Source organism: Rhincodon typus, chromosome 1, assembly GCF_021869965.1.
Source record: "Rhincodon typus isolate 14 chromosome 1, sRhiTyp1.1, whole genome shotgun sequence".
NCBI lineage: Eukaryota > Metazoa > Chordata > Chondrichthyes > Orectolobiformes > Rhincodontidae > Rhincodon > Rhincodon typus.
In genome coordinates this window covers 71,304,287-71,315,398 of record NC_063332.1, presented here as the reverse complement: position 1 = coordinate 71,315,398, position 11,112 = coordinate 71,304,287, and the positions used below count along the sequence as shown (strand labels likewise).

General features: G+C 37.4%; 1 long non-coding RNA gene across 1 annotated transcript in view; it reads left to right on the top strand.

Annotated features, from left to right (window-relative positions):
* Nucleotides 1-690: 690 nt before the first annotated feature.
* Nucleotides 691-11,112, top strand: part of LOC125486483 — an 83,152-nt gene continuing 72,730 nt past the window's right edge. The window contains exon 1 of the long non-coding RNA XR_007265157.1: nucleotides 691-795. This is a non-coding gene — a long non-coding RNA (uncharacterized LOC125486483). The remainder of the gene's footprint in view (nucleotides 796-11,112) is intronic.

The following is an 11,112-nucleotide window of genomic DNA, read 5'->3' as shown; positions in this document are numbered from 1 at the left end:
GAGACTTTTAAGCGACTCTTGGATAGGCACATGGAGGATAGTAAAATGTAGGGTATGCAGGGTAGATTGATCTTAGTAGGATAATAGGTCGGCACAACATCGTGGGCCGAAGGGCCTGTACTGTGCTGTACTGTTCTGTGTTCTATGTTCTTAATTCTGCCTTCTGATATTTCATCTCCCTCAAATACTTGCTTCAATTTTTGCTACTTAACTGCAAATGCCAAAAGCCTAGAACAATCTGCTACAATCTGCCCAATGCTCCATCTGGTGGCTGTTTTATTTATCAAAATAAGCAAGGCCTCAGCTTCGCTCACAGATACACTCTTTTATACCCATTACCTCCTACACCATCTCTCCCAAGCTTTCTTTTTCCTTAGTTAATCTGCCATACATTAGTATATAAAACTATATTACAATTACCATTGTCCTTCTCCACCCTGTCTGCGACTTCACAAATTTTAGCAAACTTGTCATTTCCTCCAGAATGTACTTGTTTTGGACATAGAAGATTAATTAGTAGCTCGTTGGCTTAAGGATTGTTGATCATGATGTTGATTGTTCATTTATTTTCACCTGGAGGATCCTTTATCTTTTGAATATCATTCACCGAGAACTTGGTTGGCCATTGGTTTTGTTGCTGTTGACGATTCATTACCTTAACAGGAGACCTGAGATTACCTCAATATCAGTAATAGAAAACAATTGTGCTGAAGAATCTTCATTCTTTGTATCACGTACTGGCTGTGTGACTCGTCTCTCTCGACAAGCTGATCATGTTGGACATCTTCTGTCATGGTATGTATTCTTTGACTGGTTTTTGGATTTCTGTCCCGCTAAGGTTATCAGTGTCTTCAAAATCTTGTTTTCTATATTAGTTCAATTTCAATTCAGTATCAAGCTTATGTCTTCACAGCTTCATATTTACCTGACAATGTTTGTTAATGCTTTATTGCTGTTGAATAATATTAAATGATTCTCAGAAACTTTTGAGTTGTATGACTGCTTGCTTTGTGCTGATTTATTGTTTCCTGTTTGGAATCTATTTGGTTTTACAGGTTTTTGGATTCTTAAAATTGATTAGAGTCTTAAAATTTTGTATACTTCTAATAAAACTTAAAAATTCTTTGTGCTTCAAAACTTATATTTTATTTTATGTTCTGTATAATTTTCTGAATAATTATTTTATCAGCTGCTGGAATCAAAATGAGATCTTCTGCCTCTTTTACTTCTTCTTTGGTCTTTTCACAACTTTATTAGCAAAGTAGAGGACTGACTGATTTCTGCAGCTTGCAAACTCAAAGCAGACTAACTACTAGGAAGAGTAACAATGTATGGACAGCATATTGAGTCCTTAAAGGTGAATTTCCTTGAAGAAAAGTTACAAATATAACATACCTCCCCTTTCCAAAAAAGAAAAATCAACTATTCACAGTAACCAGCGAGTCTATGAATCTCTATAATGGTAGGTAATCTAGTGATATGTTCAGATCTTCCAATGGTGACTTTGTCTGGGGGTGCCATTGATTATCCATCGTGATCAGCCATATTGTCTGTTATTCTTGATTGTATTGTTTTAGGTTTTTTTCATGGATTGTGGTCCTTCTATTCCAAAATTTGCCTACACTGATGTACTATAGCCAAATATTTTTCCAGATAAGCCACTGTTTGATCTCATTCCTCGTGTTATTTCAAGTGATTCCAATATGCTTGGCATGTACCATTTTGTTCCTTAAGAGATTCCAAGTGTTTTTGGTGCTTTTGGTTTTATACTATAATTCTATCAAAACTTTAGAATTCTGTTGGCCTTTCATAAATGGCACTAATAACTGTCTGGCCTCTTCAGTCTTTTTTTTTGCTTTTGGGGAAACTACTGCTGCATTTGTTATTCATTCAAGCATCATTGTTGGTATTGAGTTTTGAAAGAATGTCTCATGTGATCACAGCTCCTTGTTTTACCTTGTTCATTTTTACCTGTGTTTATAAGGTTAAGTCCCAGCTTATGTCGCTGCTCCTGCAGAGCCTGATCTTTTGTGTGAGTTGCTTCAGATGTTCCTGTAAACTAGCAATGTTTTCATTAGCACAAAAAACAGATGTTGCTGGAGAAGCTCAGCAAGTCTGGCAGCATCTGTGAAGAAAAATCAGAGTTAATGTTTCAGGTCCGGTGACTCTTCTCATTGGGTTGATGAAACAAACCTTGTGGTTAACCTTGCTTTCTTTCTTTGTCTTTAAATACTTCATTCGTCATTGTGACTGGAGCAGAGTAATCCACTAAAGATTTCATCATTTTGGAGATGGTAGTCACAACTTTGGATTTATCCTGGATTATTAATTGTTCATCCGTTACCTCGTGAAATCTAATTTTTTTTCTCTCCATAGCAGAGAACTGAGACGTTAGCTCTACTAATTCAGAAGAAACTGAAGGGTTCCTTTTTTTTATGTTTAACCTTGCAAGTGTTCCTTGAATAGTCTGCTGAAGTTTCTTTGTGTATCTGATTATTGACTGATTCCATGGATTAGAGTGAATTCATGATTCAGCAGTTTTTATGATGTAGAACATCCAGGACATCCAAGTGAATTGTTTGTACTTGCAGTCCATCATTATTCATCAGGCATACGGTGAGTCTTCACATGTTGAAAGCTTTACATTCATCATTTTTATTCCATAGCTACCCATGTTTGTGGGTACATATTCTTTTAGAACTCGCAGGAGTAGTTTATTAATACTTCCAATGTGTCAATCTTAGCCAATAATGAGTAGACATGAGTTTTCAGTCGACAGACAATTAGAATTTTTGTAAATATTTGGGATATTCATTGGAATTCAGAAGATTGAGAGGGGATCTTATGGAAACATATAAAATTATGAAGGGAATAGATAAGATAGAAGTAGAGAGGATGTTTCCACTGGCAGGTGAAGCTAGGACAAGAGAGCATAGCCTCAAGATTAGAGGGAGCAGATTTAGGACTGAATTGAGAAGGAACTTCTTCACTCAGAGGGTTGTTAATCTATGGAATTCTTTGCCCAGTGAAGTAGTTGACGCTACTTCAGTAAACATTTTTAAAGATAAGGTAGATTTTTTTTTTTAACAATAAAGGAATTAAGGGATACGGTGAGAACGCAGGTAAGTGGATCTGAGTCCACGAAAAGATCAGCCATGATCTTATTGAATGGCGGAGCAGGCTCGAAGGGCCGGACGGCCTACTCCTGCTCCTAGTTCTTATGTTCTTATGTTCTTATATTGTGATGGCATTGATGTTTTGTGCAAAATTAGTAATATGGAATGTGTGTTCACCACTTTTCGTCCCATCATACAAATAATCAAATTTTGGTTTGTTGGTTACTTCATGTGTACACCTCTGACAAAACACCAATGGTCTTTATAGCTTGAAGGTATCCCTTGTGAGCAAACTATTTGGGTCTGTTTATAGCTATTTGTAACTGCATCAATTTTTTCTCTTGGGCACTGCCTCTGCCAATGGCCTTTTCTGCTACATACACTGCAAAATTGACTGAAAGGTGGGTATTTCCTTGGTGATTGCGGAAATCTATACATTCCATACAATGTGTTAGGTTTAGTTCTTCTAACTTCATCAACTTGTGAGCATCAATTGATAATTACGTCCACTGCCCTTTGATGCCATAGGTTTTCTACCTTACTAGCAAATCATTTTGGAAGACTTTCAAGATGGTGCAAACAACTTCCAGTTCGCTAATTTCCCATCTGAAAAACCAAAATGAGGCCTTTCTGTACTTTATCTCAATAATTACTAGACTTCCCAAGCAGTGGAAATAGTCTTCCTTTAACTACCTCACCTGTTCTCAATATCTTGAAAATTTTGATCAAACTGTCCCTTAACTTTCTAAATACAACCTCAGTTTTCTCTTGTAATTCATAATTCATTAGTGAGCACTGTTACTTGGTAATTTGTACGTGGCACTGAAGGACATGGGTAAGGTTCTAAATAAATACTTTGTGTCGGTGCTCAGTTGTGAGAGGGATAATGTGGGTATAGAAATCGAGTAAGACGGTGATATAATTAAATAAATTAGCATAGACAAAGAGGAGATACTGAGTGGTCTGGCAGACTTAAAAAGTAGATAAATCTCCAGGGCCAGTTGGAATTTTCCCAGCTTGTTAAGCGAGGCAAGGGAGAAAATAACAGGAGCACTGTCAATAATTTTTACTTCTCTAGCCACAGGAGAGGTGTTGGAAGGCTGGAGGACAGCCAGTGTGGTATGATTACTCGAAGGAGAAAGGGGAGAAGTAGCACACTACAGGCTCGTCAGTCTAACCTCTGTCGTGGCAAAACTATTGGAAGCAATTTTAAAGAACAGAACTAATCTGCACTTGGAGAGGCAGGGATTAATTGAGAGGAGAATAAGAAATTGAGCTTCTCCTAGGAGACTTGTAACCACCTGCCTTGGCAATCAGGGCCTCCATAAACACTACTCGGCCAGGAAGCTGAGTTGCTCTGCACTTTCTTATATGGGCAGAGTTTCCTGCAACCTCAAACTTGAAATGGAGACCATGGCATAGTGATAATGTGGCTTGACCAGCAATCCATAATCCCAAACTAATGCTCTGAGGGCACGGGTGCAAATGCCAGCACAGCAGAACTTGAAATTTGAATCAAGTAAAAAGCTAGTCTAATGATGATCATGTAAGCAATGTCAATTGTCATTAAAAACCCACCTTGTTCTTAAATGTCCTTTAAGGAAGAAACCCAGCCATCCTGGCTTGGTGTGGCCCACACATGACTCTAGACGCACGACAATGTGGTTGTGTCTTAACTGTATTCTGGATACTTGGGGATAGTCAATAAATGTTTGCCTTGTCAGTAATGCCCATATCCGATGGACAAATAAAATTGATGTCAGTGTCTGCTGTTTTGCATCTTTCCCTTATGCACTTTCTCATTCCGCTACAGCATACTTCAGTAGTGTTTCTCCTGCCTATCTGATGTACTCTCAAAAACATCCATAGCACCTCCAATCCTGTTTGCTCAAAAGATCTCAAAAACATTTAAGCAGACAAGAGTTCTCTGCTAAACATTAGTTCAAGAAACTGACAAAGCAATTATGAACATTGAGGCCAATCTGAAGCTGAAAGCATACACTTGGTGTATCGAAATCTCTTTTATTTTTCCCAAACCTCCAAAACCCTTACCAAATGATTAAATTTAAAGGAGTATTGACGTGAATTGAAAGTTTCCTGATTTCAAAGTGATTAAATGCTGTGCTAAGTGTCAACCTACCATTGCTGACTTATCAAGTCAGCTGTGCCTTAGTTAGAACTTAAAGTTGTTGTTTAATTTTCCCTCATTATTTTCTACCCACCTAACTCGAACTGCTTGAGTGTATTTGTTCCTCCGGTAGAGATCAGATACATTTCAAAAAGAAGTCAAATCACAACAGTGAAACACACACACTGTGACAACTTTCAAATATTTACATTTTAAAAGTTGGGGAACACATGCCTAGATCACATTATAAATGAAAAGAAAAAGATTTATTTTATAACATGTCACAGAATTCTCATAATTCAGTAATACTGATGCAGGCCAGTGGCATGTTTCATCTTGATTAAATGTCAGAGGTACTGGCTTGAAAAATCACTTTGCCACACCAGTACCTGGAGACATTTGTCAACATTTAACAGATGACATTGTCAAAACCTGCCAGTAGTTAAGACCAGATGCAAACTTTATGTGCTCCATCTGCTCATATATAGAAACAGAAGTAAACAGCAGGCAATGAGATAAGGCACGAACAGTGTTCATATTTCTTCATAAGAACATGGGTCTTAAAGTGGCAGTATCCCTCTTATTTAGCCCACAAATTTAATTTGAAAACTAGCATCCATCTGTCCTACAGATAATTGTTTTCTCCATTTCTCTGTTTTGGTACATTTATATGTTCAAATTGTTTTTTATAAATCTTTCGCCAAATGAAATGAGTATCTATCTGTTGTCAAGGGCAACCAAGAATTAGATTTCAATGAAATATATTTTTACTTCTGAAAGTTTCTTTTTTTTTCCAAAATGTAAAGAATATGTTCTGTGGACAGTTCAAAATAATGTTGCACAAATGTTAGAAGCACTTTACAGAGGAGTAGTCAAGCGAAACTGAATACCAAGGTAAAGAAGGAATGATCGCGAGTGGTGACCAAACTTTTATAAAAGTGAAAAAGAGTCATTGAGTTATTCAAGGTGAAGAAAGAGGTATTTTGGCCTATTCAATCTTTGCTGGAATTCAATTGTTTCATACATGGAGCTAAACATTGTGCAGTCATCAGAGAACATTCCCACTTTCGATCTTATGAAGGGAAGGTAAATGATGAAGAAGCTGAAAGTGGTTGAGTCTAGGACACCACCTTGAAAAATTATTACAATTTTGGCCCAGGTCTGAAATGATTAACCTACCTATCTATTTTTTGAGCTGGCTATGGCTCCAACCATTGGAGACTTATCTCGCTGATTTCCATTGACTGCAGCTTTGTTGGCACTCCTTAATGCCAAGCTTGGTCAAATGCTGCCTTGATGTTGAGAGCAGTCACTGTCACACTCACCCCTGTGGCTTATATGCTTTGTTCCTTTTTGGACCGGGGCTGTAATGAAGTCTGGAGCAGAGTGGTCCTGCAGAACAGAAACTGAGAGTCAGTGAGCAGGAGTTTCCTTTGCAATTGTGGCTTGGCAGCACCATTGACAACCCCTTCCATCATTCTGCTGATGATTGAAAGTAGTCTGATGAAGTGGTTGTTTGCTGGGTTAGATTTATTCTGTTTTTTTTTTGAGCAAAGGACATTCCTCGGCAATTTTTCACTTTGTCAGGTTGAAACCAATAATGTAGCTGTACTGAAACAGTTAGTTCTGGAACACAAGTCTTCGGGACAAGGCCTAAATGGATCATTTGCTTGGCACTTCTGACCACACATGAAAATGTTTCAGAGATAACACAGAATGGAGCTGGAGGAACACAACAGGCCAGGCAGCATTGGAGGAGCAGGAAAGTTAACGTTTTGGGTCAGGGTCCTTCTTCAGAAATCTATCTTTATCTCTCTCTGTCTTTGAAAATGTTTCAGCCTTGACTTTTGTACTGATGTGGGGATGGGGATATTAATGGAGTTGATTTTTCTGAAATTCAAAATAATCATGTGGCAATTGATAGTCAATAGGACAAGATGCAAGATGTTCTGAGGAATTACAAATTAATTGTTGTGAGTCACTTTAGAAATGTTTGTATGCCGTGGGTGGGAGGTTAACAGAACTAGTAAGCAACAACAATAATGTGGGCAAATAGCTTATTTGCCATTTCTCTGGTATGAAAACCACTTTTGAAGTTACAGGGGAATCATGAAAAATCCTTTGAAAGTTTTTAAAACCACTGCCTAAAATCTTTATAAAGTTACTGTGACCTCGTGCTGATTATGGAGCTATAAATATTGAATTATTGACTAACAGTGATGGATAGTAAATACAGGATAGATTGTTGTCTAATTTTCATGCGTAATAAAGTTGACATCATTTGGAACTGGACTATAATTATGGATGAATTCATTACTTCAATGTGACAGAATATAAATACTCAACTCATTTATTTTCTGGGAACAGACTGTGAAGATGAAATAATAGATTATTTCAAAACATAAGTTAAACATGACAAAATGTACAGGCTGGAATTTGCAAAGCCTTGTGTATACGAATTGGTGGTTAGAGATGGAAAGGTAGTATCTATGTAATGGTAATATCACGCGACAGTAATCCAGAGCCCCAGGTCAATGCTTTGGGGGCATGAGTCTAAATCTCACCATAGCGGATGGTTATATTTAAATTCAATAAAAAAGTTCTGGAATGACAAACTAGCCCAATGGCAGACATTAGAATAGATTAAATCCCAACTGCTGATTGATGTAAAAGTCCATCTCAGTCACTGATGTCAGCGTCTTTACCTGGTCTGGCCTACAGATGACTTCAGACCACAGCAATGTGGTTGACTCTTAACTAACCTCTGGGCAGTTAGGGATGGGTGATTAAATTCTGACCTACATTCTGTAACAGGTTTCCTGGTCTGTTCTGCTGTTTTGAAAAAAAAACATGATTCTGCCATCGAATCTGCCTACCCCGATAGCCTTTCACCTCTTGCTTACCAAAAATCTATCCAACTCTGTCTAAAAACTTTCAGTCAAAGCATGTTCTGTCTTTTGAAGAAGTGTTCCAAAGTCTCATGACCCTCCATAAGAGAAAAAACGTTCTCTTCATCTCTGTCTTAAATAAGCAATACCCTACTGTTAAACTGTGACTGAGATTTTTTTCAGTAATTTCTGATTTTGACACTGAGTAGCCTTGTTCATTAGTTGCAAAAATATCACGAAGCACTCTTTGCAGTTACCGGTAATGTCAAATTCCTGAAAAGCACAGGCAAATGCAAAAAAAAAGCACAATTTTCATGGAAAGCTCTGAGACTTTTTTTGATTCAGGTAATCAAGCAAAAAAAAAACAGGACACTTTTCCACTTTTGACATACTTTTTTGTGTATTTATCTTATGTTCTATTGTCTGTGATTTTACATAAGTTTTGACGCGTTTGAGAGCTAGTTGCAGTTTAACTGCTTGCTGCTATACCAGGGAACAAAAATGGAGTATGTTTTTAGCCTCTTCCTTAACCGAGCACAAAGACTCTGAATATCTGTGGTGGTACAGCCATCCAAAAAAACAGGGTGGGATCTGTTGTAACCACTACTGTCAGCCTACTGTGGCCTGTTGTTATTGAGATCTTCCACCTGTCTGGTCTATCTATTAGGGATCTCGAGATCCAGGTAAAGTAAAAGATAGGGACTTTATTGCGTGACTGTAAACAATAAGCAAGTTACAAAAGTGCTTCTCCATCTCTCCAGTTACTTTATTGAGACTGCCTGTGGCTCTGTGTGACACTTTCAGATATTAACTCTTTTAGAGCTATAAGCAACATCTCTCCCAAGTCTTTATCCCAATGATTATATTATTCATATCATTCTGTAACACAACACATGCTCATTTTGTCAAAACATGTCACCTTGTACTCAGAATAGTCACAAGAATATAAATTCATACATTCATACAGCACAGAAAAGGTTCTTTGGCCCATTGAGTCTGCATCGACATAACTACTACTAAAAGTGTATGAATCCCAATTTCCCACACTTGTCCCAATAGCAATGTTATGCTATTTGAAGTACTCATCCAAATATCTTTTAAAGATTGTAACGTTTCCAGCCTCTAACTTCCCAGGCAGTGTATTCCAGATACACAGCACCCACTGAGTGAAAACCTTTTTTTTCACAAATCCCCTTTGACTTTCCTGACCCTTACCGGAAAATCATGCCCATAAAGGAGAACAACAATTTTTACTGTATGCATTGAGAGTACTGGTTAATGTCTTTGATCTTCTGAATGATATTCTGGTCAATACATGGTCTTCTGCACTAGCATTAAAATTCTTGATTATGTAAGTTATATAAATTTTCTATTATCTAGTTTCCAACATGTTGGAGAGTTGCTTGTAGCTTGCCATTGATTCCTAACTCAATTCTTCCTGGACTGTGTAACTGAATTTTGATTCATCATAGGCAGTGTTTCTGTAACCATGGTTCTCTGTCTGACAAGACTATCACACTTGTTCTACTGCCTAACTTGAAACTCATAAGATGTCCATAGAAATAAATGACAGTTTGCCCAAATTTCTGACCAGAATCATTGATCTCGTCAAAGAAGACTTCTGGTCTATCTTCAGGTGTTCAGTTCAGATTTGGATTGTTCAATTTTATTGTCAACTTTGTGTGTGAAATTATCTTTTTTTTTAGTATAGGTGTTTATGTTTTTGCACGTCTTCTGAAAATAACCTATTTTCTTGCAGTAAAACACCTGATGTAAGACACTGTTGAAACCATTGACTGGGATTCCTGATAAGTTATGCTTGTCCTCCCAGCAAAATCTTCTTTCTAGTTTTATTTTATTGCCCTCTTCTTAAGGAAATAAATAGATTCGACAAATAACAAGTTTCTTGAACTTTTCTGAGGAGACCTCTGTTTTCTTACCAACTGAATTACAGAATGAGGTTTCTTTGATTGCAGTACATCTGACAGACTGTTCAGTGATACTACAACTATGTTGTGTCAATTCTTCATATTCACATCTCTCAACTAATCCATAGAGATCATTAATAAAATCACCCACTGATTCCCCAAGATTCTGGACTGTGCAATTGCATTGTACAACTCTTTCCAGAACTTTATTAGCTCTGAGATTGAAGTAATTATCTAAAGCTATTAAAACTTCATCAAATAAATCCAATGCATCATTGAGTCCTTAACAGCAATTACATAAACTGCAATATTTCCAATTTCATAAACAAGTGTATTGACCTGTTCTGCGTCGGCTGTGATGTCTGAATTTAAAGCCACTCTGTCTCAAAAACTTGTCTTGAAAAAATGTCTGATTTGGTCAAATTCACTGATGAAATCTCCTTAGCATTTTAAATTCGATGCCATGTCCTTTTATACTTGCTAGGAAATGACCACATATTTTTGGTTCTTTCATCACAATAATGGACACAAATAACCTCTCAGAAGTCTTAGGGAACCAAGGGCCTAGTGAGAAATGGAAAAAAAAAGTGGAGAAAGCTGCGGAACAGAGAGATTTAGGAAGCCTCACACATGAATCACAAAAAGCTAGCAGTGAAGTATTGTAGATAATAGGAAAGGCAAGTGGATCACTGGCCTTTTATTTCAAAGGGGATGGAGCATAAAAACATGGGGAGGCATTGGAGACAGTCCAGAGCAGATTCATTTGGCTAATACCAGGTATGGAGAGATGGTTATATGAGGTCAAATAGGTTTGGCCTGTACTCCTTGAAATTTATAAGAAGGAGAGGCGACCATATTGAAATATAAAAGATTCTTATGGGGATTTAAAGGGTAAATCTAGCTAGGTTATTTCCCTTTATGAGAGCATCTAGGACCAGAGGGCATCATCTCACAATCAGTGATTGCACATTTAAAACAGAGCAGAAATTTCCTCTGAGGTTAATGAATCTGTGGAATTCTTTACCACAGTGTGCTGTTGAGGCTGGGTCATG